A 12,356-nucleotide genomic window follows, 5' to 3' on the forward strand; every position below is an offset into this window, starting at 1 on the left:
TTTTATGCGTTGTCGTTAGCAACAACGACGGTAAAACCATTGCGTGGCTCCGCTGTCCGCTTGTTTGTTTTCCACGTAAACCTTTCACAATAAAGCTCAAGATCCTGTTGAGACTTTTCAAAATAAACTGAATCATGGGAAAGAGTATGCAGAGAGTTTACGGATGAGAAGCAAAAAAGAGCCGTCAGGTCCTAAAAAACAAACCTTAGACTCAAACTTTGAAAGAAAATGGTAGCCGTTACAACTTATGTCTAAAAATGTATAGTTTCATGCATCGGTTACAACACTCGACTCCAGCTACATGACGCCCAGCTGGAAACACTTCACGCAAGGTGAGCTGCCCGAGATTCACAGAATTTACAGAAAATGTTACATTTTGGTGATTTATATCGTTGTCAGGACGATAAATGTATTATATCGGGATATGAGATTTTGGTCATATCGCACAGCCCTAGTACATGTACAACAAAATTATGGGAGGTGCAACTGTAGCTTATATAAACATATAATAAAAGAAACTCCCTCACCAAAAGCTAAGACCTCTTGGTTGGTTTGTTAGTACAGTTAATCACACAACCAGCCATATTATCAGTAAGGCAGTCAGTAGAGTGTTAACCTACCAGAGAGCCACCAGTTATGGCCACCTGTGTCTGCAGCTACCATTCCTAATAATACAAAATTTTGAGCCTCACTAAGACTAACCAGTTGTTTCCAAAACTTCCACTGGCACCACTACCAAACCTTTTGAAAGTTATCAAATGCTTATGAATGTTCTTCAACACATAAAAAGTAATTTCAATACAAAATCAAATGTATGAAACACTGAAAAAACTGTACAACACTGAATGGCAGTAACTGTTACTGTTAGTTACTGCTTTTTAGAATTATTACTGGACCAGAGAAAACTGGGATCGTATAAATATGTATCCTGTTGTGCACCTAAGAATGCAGTATGGGATGTAGTTTGAAGCCTGAGAACGCGTTGTGAAAGAGCCACAGCCTTGCAGCCTTTTGTTGCACTAGCTGTCAGTTTGTTGGGGTAATCTGGAGACATGTCATCCAAACTGTAAAGTCAAACTGTTCCCGCACACCACAATGGGGCTGAGACGAGTGACCACTCCATTGTAGACTGAACACCAACTGACTGCTTGCTTGGTTTGGAGCTGTGCTTTGGGTCTTGGCCCTTATTTTTGTGAAAATTAGCTCCAGTCAAACAGCATTCAGTGGATATGGCAAGTTACATCAAGTCCTTTGATATGTTCTGTTATATGACTATTGTTGTTCTGTGCCTCCACAGAGGTTTTACGACTCAAACTTAGAATCTATCTATCTTTACGCTTTCTTCAAATCTTCCTCAGTACATTGTCTACATTCCTTTGCCATTAAACAGTTACTGCCCAAATAAGTACCTACAGGTTTTAAGATAGTTGCTGATTCATAAGACTTGCTTCTAGAAGGACTTTGGACTGGTGTTTGTAATTCTGTTTTATAAAACTGACAGGTAAGAATGTTGTAGGCATCTCAACAAACAGTGTTCATGCTCAGTTTTTTCACTCTATCTGTTCTAGTTAGTCACTGAACTGTTATTTGAATTAAGTTGAAAAGCATTAGTATTGGTGTTCTGTAAGCCTGTGCAGACATTCATTTACAATAATTTATGATTCACTCACATAACACTTAACTCATCGAGTAATATTCAGCTGTCAAAAAATATAAATTGTTATAAGAAAAACATGTTTAAACAAACATTAAATCTTTTTTCATTTCACTGACATGGACACACTCATGTGGAGCCAACAGTTTGTTTAGCGGACCTGCATAGCATTGATTGCGTTGGTTGCAAAGAGGTGGTCCAAACTTTTAAGCCGGGGTGGATTCATTTTTTTCATTTTCCTTTTTTCACTATCTTTTGACTACAAATGTCAAGTTCTGGCATTAAAGTGAACTCGTTGTTTTGCAGTATTAATCTGTAGTAAGATGGGCTATTATCATGAGGTTAAGCTAACTATCTTCAACCATCTTCAGCTAACCTACAGTCCTGAGCTGTGTGTAGGTCATTAGTTTAGTTTAACCTTTTACTGTTGACGTCAGTTTCACTTTACACAATTGTCACAACTATGCATCACTGAGCTGCTGATTGACCTGAACAATTAGCTGTGTAAGTGTGTGCGTGAAATGAGCATTTTCAAAGGTTAACAGCTTGTGGGCTAATTTTCATGCACTGGTAAATCTTTTGGGTTTAGCTCTAATATTGTATAACAAAGGATGTGCAGCAGAGTTGCTGTGTGTATGCATGTGGCTGACTCCATGGCAGTACAGAGTAAACAGCAGCTATGCTAATCTCTGTATGAGCGTCCTACCAAGCTACATGAGTACTGTTTTCTCAGCTGCTGCGGGCTGCCACGACTCTGAATTCTACCCACAATGTGGCCACTCAGTTTGGCCTGTTGCTGTACAACAAAGGACAGCTTGAATGCAGGCAAACAGCTCTGCATTTGGACCGGTTGCTGAAAAAAAGTTTGAGCATTTCAGTAACTTGTGGATCTTTCTTTATCTTCATTAACATTTTCAGAATAGAACTGTGTTAAGAAGTATTGACTGAAAGAGAGACCATGTTACTTTACATGTTATTTTTATTTATTTATTTATTTTTAACACTTTTCTGTTATGTGGCCAAGCTAAAGAATTTTATAAAAGATGAAAGTAAGATCAAATTTCCTTCAGTGTTGGTTTCTTGGTATGATATATGGTGTTTGATTTCTTTTGTTAAAGAAGATGCAACAAATCTGAAAAAAAATATCTAGCTGTAAATATGACTTGCTCTCATTTTTATGTTTTTGAGAGTGGCTGAAATTCTGTGGCAAAATAGTTTTCTCGTAGGGAAATCATGGCCATCTTGTAAACATGACCGTTTTGAAAAATCCAGTGGCCAATGGAAATGTTTAATTAAAAGGCCTCATAGGGACAGTAAATTTGGTGATTTAGTCTACTTAAAAAATGTTACCACTATCTCTATACAGAGAGAGATCAGTGGGACCTGCCAGCCACACTGGGGACGGCCCATATGGGGACCCAGTGTGTGTCATGGCTAATTTGAGGTCATTTTGAAATGTAAACTCTCAAATGTTTTATTAACACAAATAGCAGTATTATTGTTTTAAAATGTACTTTAAAGAAACACAGATACATATCGGACCGTGAATTTTGTGTGAACGTTTAAAGCACATGTCAAAAAGATTATAAAAAAAAATGATTAAGATTACTGTATAGGTCATGACTGTTGTCACTGGCCAGTGTGAACATAAACAGGTTTTCATTTTCTAGCTGGGTGAATTTTTCCTCCCTGGAAAACTTAAATAAATTGCACAGTACATTTTGAAGCAATTTCTAAGAAAAAATGTCAGATGCAAATATGATACAAAATAAAAATCATACGTGGAAGTGAAAATGTAATTAATTTTTCAATGAAATTTGTCACATGGTTCAATAAATGGTTCTCAATGGTTCACAGTCATTTGGAAGAAGCCCATCCCCAATCTGTTCCCACAAAGTAGGAAGCATCAAAAATGTCCAAAATGTCTTGCATTAGGAGTTCCTTTCACTGTAACTAAGGGGCCAAGCCCAAGTCCTAAAAACTGCCTGACACCATAAGTGGCATCCTATCAGGTCCTGAGATCAACCCATTGTTTCAAAGGTCTTGTAGAAGCAGTCTGCATGCCTAGGTACTTGATTTTATACACCTTTGGCCATAGAAGTGATTTGAACACCTGGATTCAATGATTTGCATGTGATAGTGAATGCTTTATATAAAAGATACACGATATTGCCAAGAGTCTTAGCTACGTGTCTACTCAAAACCTTGGCCCTTTATTTTATTTAATACAGATGAATCTATCAGTATACGCTATGCTTAACTCTTGCAGGACCAGCTTTGGAATTGGTGTTTTCACTCTAAACATTTGCTCATCTTAAACACTGTAATTGTTCTTGTGGGTTTCATCTGTACGATGAGGTGGGCAATGTCATCCTAATTTATACTTTTCAGGTCCAAATGTCTACAAACATCTGTGTGCAGCCCGAAATTTATAACTGTGCTGACAAACATGCACGAACATATGCTTATATGCAGAGAGCCAAAGAGGTCTCAAGTATCGTACAGCGATATCGTTGCCATGGATTTTCTGTTTCCAGATGTTTCTGTAGGTGGCAGTCTGTTTCTCGTGTGTTCAATTATTGTAACTGTCGGTGCTCATGAACAGTCCCATTCTTTCCCTGTCTTTCCAATACAACCAAGAAATGTATAACAAATCACCTCCTGCGTACCAGATGATTATTCCTTGGAATGGTCGACCAGACACCAGGTGCTTGGAAAGCCAAGTACTTCGTAAAGCAGATACAGATTTAATCGCTGTTATTCTGCTTATTTCCTAAATTTATGGAGTTAAAACATCCACGATTGTGCTCTTCTAGATGTTGGCGCCAAATCTTCCTGTCATGGCCCTTCACGACTCCCACAAAACCAACAGCGACCCTGAAATGTGAGTCAGTAGGGTGGAGGGAAATTCCACGTCAGAGTGTTCCTTGAAGATTCAGCCTTGTCTACAGCTTTGCCTCTGTAATTGAATTAGGAAGTGGTGGGAATCTAGAGAGCTGCAGAGAGGGTTGTAAGTAAACAGACATGGCCTTTTAATCCCAGCCTCTGTTTGAAGTGCGTAAACCCTCCCCCCCCTCCGGACTTTTATGAGGTGTACCTCTCTCCGTGTTGTGCTGTGGAGGATTGAGTTTCACAAGCGGGGTTAGTTCGTTTATTTTACAACAAGGCAATGAAGGTGGGGGCCGTTGACAAGAAAAATAGTTAAGAGGCATGGAAGCAGCAACAAAGAGAGAAAACAGCATTACAGTGAGAAAAAAGATAGTGAGAAGTCAGGCAGGGTTTAATTTGAAGTGACTCGTAACAGTTTATTTAGGTAATCAAAGGCTCCCCAGGGTCGGGGTCAGATGTGATGCTGGGAATCTGGAATGCAATGTGAGACAAACACTCTGACCACTTTTTGGTATCAACTGTCGGTGTAAGTCACTAAAAAGGCAACAAATAACCTGACGTTTCAGACAAATAGCTAACATTGTTATCCATTTAAAGCAATGCTTTGATGTTTTGGGAAGATGAGAAGGTTGATAGCTTGGCGTACAAACCCTGTAAAACAATGACGTGTTGTTTTTTTATGCTTCATTTTAAATTGAAATAAACAAACCCAATATAAACTGTTTATTCCTGGGCTTTAAAGGTAAAGTATGACCTGTAATGCAAAAACCCACCAGGGGATTAATAGGATATTGTAGCTTCATTTCTTGGAAACCGTCATATCAGCCAGCTGTATCTACGATAAATAAGAGCTTGTATATCTTGCGAGCAGACTAATCCCATCAATGTTAACTTGATGCAAGACATATTGTGGACATAACCAAAACAGGAGAAATTCGATTCACGTTAAATGTGTTTTCTTAGCCAGGTAAACTAGTTAACACGTGTCCATACTGAAGCCTCGGTTTGTTTAGAGTCGACCAAGCTGCTCCTCTGTAGTCAGTAATTCTTATAGACTGTATATGAAAAATGTATGCAGCCACTGTGATTTCACCCACTGGTGAAACCAGATATCACCAATGGGACAAAAGGGTTAGAGATACCTAAGTAAGATAAGTCTTTTGCCATGCTTATTTAGCTGTATACCATTCCAGTTTTTTCAGTTATTTATTATATGTTTATTTGTTGTGTTTAATTTAATTTATAACTGCTTAAGCAAATCTATTCCCAAATTTGGGTTTATTAAGAGTCTTATCTTTTCTTACCTTATCTTATCTTAGCAAGCTCTAATTCATTGTGGGGTTATAAAGGAAACTACCGAAAAACAAATTCAGCAGAGAATCATTTTTAGTAGAACCAAATGCTGAACAAGACTTAGACTTGATATCAGACTTTACATTTTAAATGGGTGATTAAAAAAAAAAAAGTCCATGTATTGTTAACAAAAAGGAAACCCACCATAGAGACCAGTGTCAGGTGAAGGAACTGCAGTTTTTGGCACTTCTTTGCTTTATTTTTCAGCCACAAAAAGTTACACGTTTAGAACTGACAGGCTGATTGTTAGAGTAAGTTACATTATTGTTACAAGTAATTTAATACACTAATTATGCTGATGAGTAGATAGTACACGAAGCATTCTGAATACAAATCTTTGCCAAGACAGCTCACTCTCTGGGCAGGATTTGCTTTCAAGGATACAGTATTGTATTTTGTATATATTTATTTGTCTTTTTTGGCCTTTTTAAAGCCCCTTTTCCATTAGTACTCTCGACTCGCCATGGTTTGTTTTCAGGGTTTTCCATTAGGTCATAATACCTGGTACCAGTTACTAAAATAGTACCTGTTCGCCCAGGGTTCCAAGCAACCTGAGCAGGTACTAAAATGTGTTGTCATCAGACTGCATGCCACTGATTGGTCAGTCAGTAGCGTCGCTTGATGAGTCATGAGAGCATCTCGTTAAAGGAAATTGAAACTGACATTTTTTTAAACCCGACAATTAGGGAAATGGAAAAAACAACGCCATGGTCCCAGAGTCTGATGAAAAGCCACAGAGCCAACACCAGGTATATTGTTGCCTCATCGTCCACTTTTGTTGTAGCGTTCATGAAGCATAGTAATTATGTCGCCGGATGCTCGGACACATTGCTATGACAACGACCATGGACATTAGTTGGTACTCAATTGTAATTGAAAACCAGTGGATCCGAGTTGTGACGAGTCGATCTGAGTAGGTACTGATGGGAAAGGGACTTAAATGTTTGCAGGGCAATAAAAATAACACATTTGTGGGTCAACTTGAAGAAGGCAGATATGAAATATGAAAGTAAGGTCAGAGGTCAAATGTGACATGATAATATAATTTAAAGAATTTCTACATGTTGGCAACATGCACCAAACTTCTAACGCTTTTTGTCAAATTTTGACCAATAAACCGTTAAGTTGACCTTAAAGATAAATTATATTTTAAAAGAGCAAATGAGAGATTTCTATAGAGTTCTTTCAAAGCTAACAGGATTATAATTTTGAGGTTATTGAATTTTGGAGTTAAAAAAAAATCTAACAGTTAAATCTTGAGGAGATCACATGCAATGTTGGTCAAGTTACTTGAAAAAAGTAATTAGTAACTAATTACTGATTACTTCTCCAAAAAAGTAATCCAGTTACTTTACTCATTACTTATTTTCAAAAGTAATTAGTTACTTTTTAAAAACATGATACACAGCCTGAATATGTAATAAAGCAACAGACCTTTCAGCCCAATTCTATTTTTTATGCATAATTCATCATATATAATTGAATCTAATGGAAAGCCTCTTTTTAAAAATTGCTTTATTAGTTTTAATCTTTGAATTTTGCACATTGCATTAAGCAAAAATTAAATTACAGTGGAACCCCGACTTACGAATACCCCATTTAACGAAAAATTCAAGTTACGAAGGCACTTAACGGCAATATTTCTGCCCGTTTACGGCAAATTGCCCGCGTAACGAAATCCGCTGGCTCTGATTGGCTGAGCCCAGAATGCATACAATGCCCCCAATGCCTTCCGAATCATGTGACAACCCCCTTGGCTTTCGTACTTGCGCTTCGCTGTTCCACTTGAACGACGTATTGTTGTTGCAGTTAGCAATTAGCCTATAGCCTATCGTTCACTCAAAAGGCGCGATGGGTGCTTCGACTTACGAATTAATTTCGTAAGTCGGAGTTCCACTGTATATGCAACCGTCTTTGTCTTGAAGAAATTCTTTAACAGTTAAACCTGTTTTCTGCACATTCCAACATATAAAATATTATTTTTTTTGTATTTACACTCTCTTTTTCAAATAGATGCAAGTAAAACACAGCAAAACAGATAAAATCAAAGATTGAGCAGCACTAAGTCCTGTCACTCTTAAATCTATTGTCACCTGTTTAGCAGGAGTGGGGCGGGTGGAGGTTTGCCTGGTGCCACAGCAGTCATGTCAGTGGAGGATTCCGGGGGTTTCTGTGTGAACGTCACATTCCCGTGGCAGCGTGCTCGGTGCTCGCTCAGATTTCCAGTTAAATTTTTTGCTGTACAAAGAAGTTTTCTTCCCACGCAGAGTGAACAGCAGACGCTAATGTTTTTGTCTCTTTTTACAGAGTCAAACTAAAAGTAATGTCAGTACTTCCACGCTTTAAACGCTGCATGGTCGTACTCTCCCTGCACTCCGTATTATCCACTGTTGATCTGCACACGTCTGTTGCCTCCATGGGTGTCGCCCGCTCGTATGTCATTGTCATGAGACACTCTCACAAACGAAATCACGGTTAAGTAATGCAGTAACGCAGCGCGCTTACGGGAAAGTAGCAGTAATCTAATTACTTTTTTGCAATAGTAATCCCTTACATTACTCGTTACTTGAAAAAAAGTTATCACATTTCAGTAACGCGTTACTGCCCATCTCTGATCACATGACCACATCATGTGATCTTCTCAATCAGGCCATGCCAAAAGAATATAGTATAGAATAGTCCTTTATCGTCATTGTACATGTATAAATGGAATAAAACAGGAGGAATAAATAACAAACAGGATGAATATATACAAAACAAGAGAAAGGCACACATTAGAGGACAGGTTGCAGAGTTGCATCAGTTTATAACTAGCAGATTTTTTTCCTAAAAGAAAGGTGCAACATGGTGGTGTAGTGATTAGCACTGCTGCCTCATAGCAAGCCTTTCTTTGTGCAGTTTGCATGATCTCTGGTTAATTGGTGATTCTAAATTGCCCATAGGTGTGAATGGTTATCTGTCTCTTTGTGTTAGCCTTGTGTCAGATTGGTGACCTGTCCAGGAGTATGCAGCTCTCGCCCTAATGTAGCCAGGATACGCTCCAGCTCCAAATGGAAGATGATGGATGGTTAAAAAAAGCCAAAACTGAACCAAATGACTGGATTTCTGTTCTTATATCAAATCTAGAGTAAAGACATTTTTCTTGAAAACTGGTTTAGACTTTGATTTGTGGATGCAGACTAAGTGGAGCACATTGTGGAAAGCATGACTGTGTTAATGTCAACATTTACAATGCACTGAGACATTTCTAGCTCCCCAAAGCAACCGAGAGCTGTGTTTCCATTTTATTCCAATAATTTATCTCTAGATTATGGCTTGGCAAAACGGATGACATTTCAGGGATATCGAGCTCTGCCTCTCTCTCTCTCTCTGCTCTTCCACCCTCCTTAGTGTGAGGTCCTGAAACTCACCAAGCCACACAGAGAATTTATGACAGAGGACTTGAGCTGCATACCTTAGATTTCTCTTCAAACAGATCCATCTCTACAGGAGTGCAGGCCATGCATAAATCAAACTGATGAGGGGATAAAATAAGAAAAAAGAAAAAGGCAGAAATATCGTGCATTTCTACATTTTCCCCCCCAAAAATTTTGGACCAGGATTCAGTTAGAAGCATCTAACGACATGTGATGTGTCCACCTTAGGGTGCATCTCCAACAGGTGAGGCTAGATGGCGTAATGCATTCAAAAGCTAATCCGAACACAACGGGGCTTTGTGCCGAGCCAGCGATAACAGCAGTGAGGCTTCTCAGGTAGCAACTCAAGCTGATTTCATTCTCACTGCTCAGAGGACAGCATCCGTTTAAGAAATCTGTAAAAGCAGCAGGATTGTGTGATTCCACCACTGCTGAGCAGTTACGGGGAAATTAAGAGACATAGCAGATGAAAGAAAGAAGCCAGCGCTGTAAGTGCTTTCTCACAGGAGGGAAAAGATTACGAAAGAAGAAGGGGCCTGAGTGCGCAGGGTAAGCCAGGTCATTGGCTAGGATCTGGGAGGTTTTAGGGCCACTCAGCAGCAGGGCATGGAGAGTTAGCCGCTGCACACTCAGCCTGTGTGGCTGTGAGGTTGGCCTTGCTGGCTTGCTTGGTTGTAATGCTCTGCAGAAGGCTACAGCCAAGCCAAACAGCTCTGTGCTCGCTCTCCTTCTCTCTCTCTCTCTCTCTCTCTCACACACACACACACACACACACACACACACACACACACACACACACACACACACACACACACACACACACACACACACACACACGATCTTAATTTAGACTTTACTTTCATTTCACCTCAATCTGTGGGTGTTTGATTTTACTGTGGCCCACTTCAGCTGTTCCCTTCACCTTAGGACTTGTTTGCCTGTTTTCTGACTCTGTGTCCAACAAATAGCATTTCGTTCAGTAGATGAAATTCAGATTACACAAAGTGTAACATTTGCCCTACCAGATTGTCCTGTTTGACTGACCTTTATTCCCTCTATCGTACATGAAATGTGGTGGAATGGAAGTGAAAGTGTGCTTCTTTATGAAAAATGTCATCTACCTGAACATTCTGATTTAAGCCACCTGTAGCCTGTAGCAAATTTTTCCCTTAAGTGTTACTGCAAGTGTCAGCCAAAGTAAAAAGGTGAAACTCAAGGAGGTACTTATATATACCGGTGATAAGCGAAGACACACACACATACAGAAGGGAGAGAGTCATTAAGGAGGTCATAAATCACAGGGAGCAGTGCCAGAGAGCGATCACTCTCCCACTGTCTAAACACTGCTCTCACTCAGCCTTATTAGCAGGAGTCGTACTTTCACCCAGGCTGCAGATATTAGCCTCCCCGCTAAAGATAATCACAAAGATTAGATTACGGCTGCCAGAGGTACTGTACTGGGACAGCTCCAGGAGATATTGGGTTCATTGGAGGCTAGTTTCACAAAGAGAATATATCTTATTCAGTCATATTCATATTCTTGATATCTTTGTTACCACCAGAGCTGGACTTTACCAGTTATTCACCACTATTATATCATCAGATCATCTAAAATAATGTTTGCTAGTTCTTATAACCAACCCATAAAGAAATGGACATTCAGGGGACTTTCTATATTGTTCTTTAACATTACAGTGACTCTTAACAAAGCCTTGGAATTCTCCTCAAACGTTGTTTTGGGAACAGAAATGTAGCATTGCAAAGCTGCATGCATTACTTTCCACTTTGGTTATTTGTCATATTACAACATTGCGCAGAGGACAAGGCATGTTTAAAGAATCTTCCATATCGGTTGCACGAAAACATGTTGAAAACTTTAGCATATGCTACTTCCGGTGGGGAAACTCCTGTAGGGCGCTTCGTTTCCGGTGTGATATTCGCGTCTTGTTTACAGTCGGGTTTTCCAAAAAATTAACCAAATGGACGAATCAAGCGGTGATTTACAATTCTCAACATGTTTTGGGAATTTACCGAATATATCTGTAGATGATGTTCATCGGCTTGTCGATATTTTTCCCTCGCGCCTCAGAGCAAAAGAGAAAGGGTTGAAGTTTCTCAGTATTTGTATATAGAGTTCCCTCGTTTATCGTGGGTGTTATGTTCTAAAAAAAAAGTCCATTATATGTTTCAGTCCCAAACATTTATTTGAGAAATAAACATACAGTATATTTGTCTTTCTATAAATAATAATGATAATAATGATTAATTTTAAGCTTAATTGCTTAATTTAAGTTTAATGCACCTTATCATCCGGTGGTATGGTAAAAAGAAACAAAAACGGTAGCTTCTACTTTAGCATGTCCAGAAGTCCAACTTTTTGTGCGATGGTTAGCATCTTCCTCTGCCTTTTGGGTGCTAGCGCAGGTGCCTTTGACAGTGCAAAACGTTTCGTCGGCATTGTTATGTTTGTTGGGGAGAAAACTTACAAACATACAGTACACCACTTCAGAGTCACACTGCTAGTGATCGATGTAGCGATTCTGTACTGTACAGGAGAGCACGGCACGGAGGAGATCGACAATGATCTACAGCTGATCAGGGTGCAGAACATAATGCGCTTTAAAAAAAAAAGTATGCAAAATTGCACTAAAAGAATCCATGAAACAGCGAGGCTGCAAAAAGTGAACCGCGTTATAGCGAGGGACCACTGTAATTGTGAAGATAAGTCACAACATACTCTTCGTAAATACTAATATATACAGACCCTTACCTGCAATCAATCATGTATTTTTTTTATATCCTGTGGCTTTTTTTCACGGTTTGTTGACATCCTGTGTAGGTGTGTACTGATATCGACATAACGGGGAAACATCTGGCTTTGACTATTGTTCACCTGTAGTTTGAATGCTGGACATTTGCCTGTTTAAATCATAAGAACTGTCACTATAGAGAGATGTGCTTCTGAATGTGGACAATGTGTCTTCTGCATGCAGTAATGTAGTTCTGCTTGGGTTGAGTGATGTAAACAAACAATCGATCTACGC

Source organism: Astatotilapia calliptera, chromosome 5 (genome assembly GCF_900246225.1).
Source record: "Astatotilapia calliptera chromosome 5, fAstCal1.2, whole genome shotgun sequence".
NCBI classification, from domain to species: domain Eukaryota; kingdom Metazoa; phylum Chordata; class Actinopteri; order Cichliformes; family Cichlidae; genus Astatotilapia; species Astatotilapia calliptera.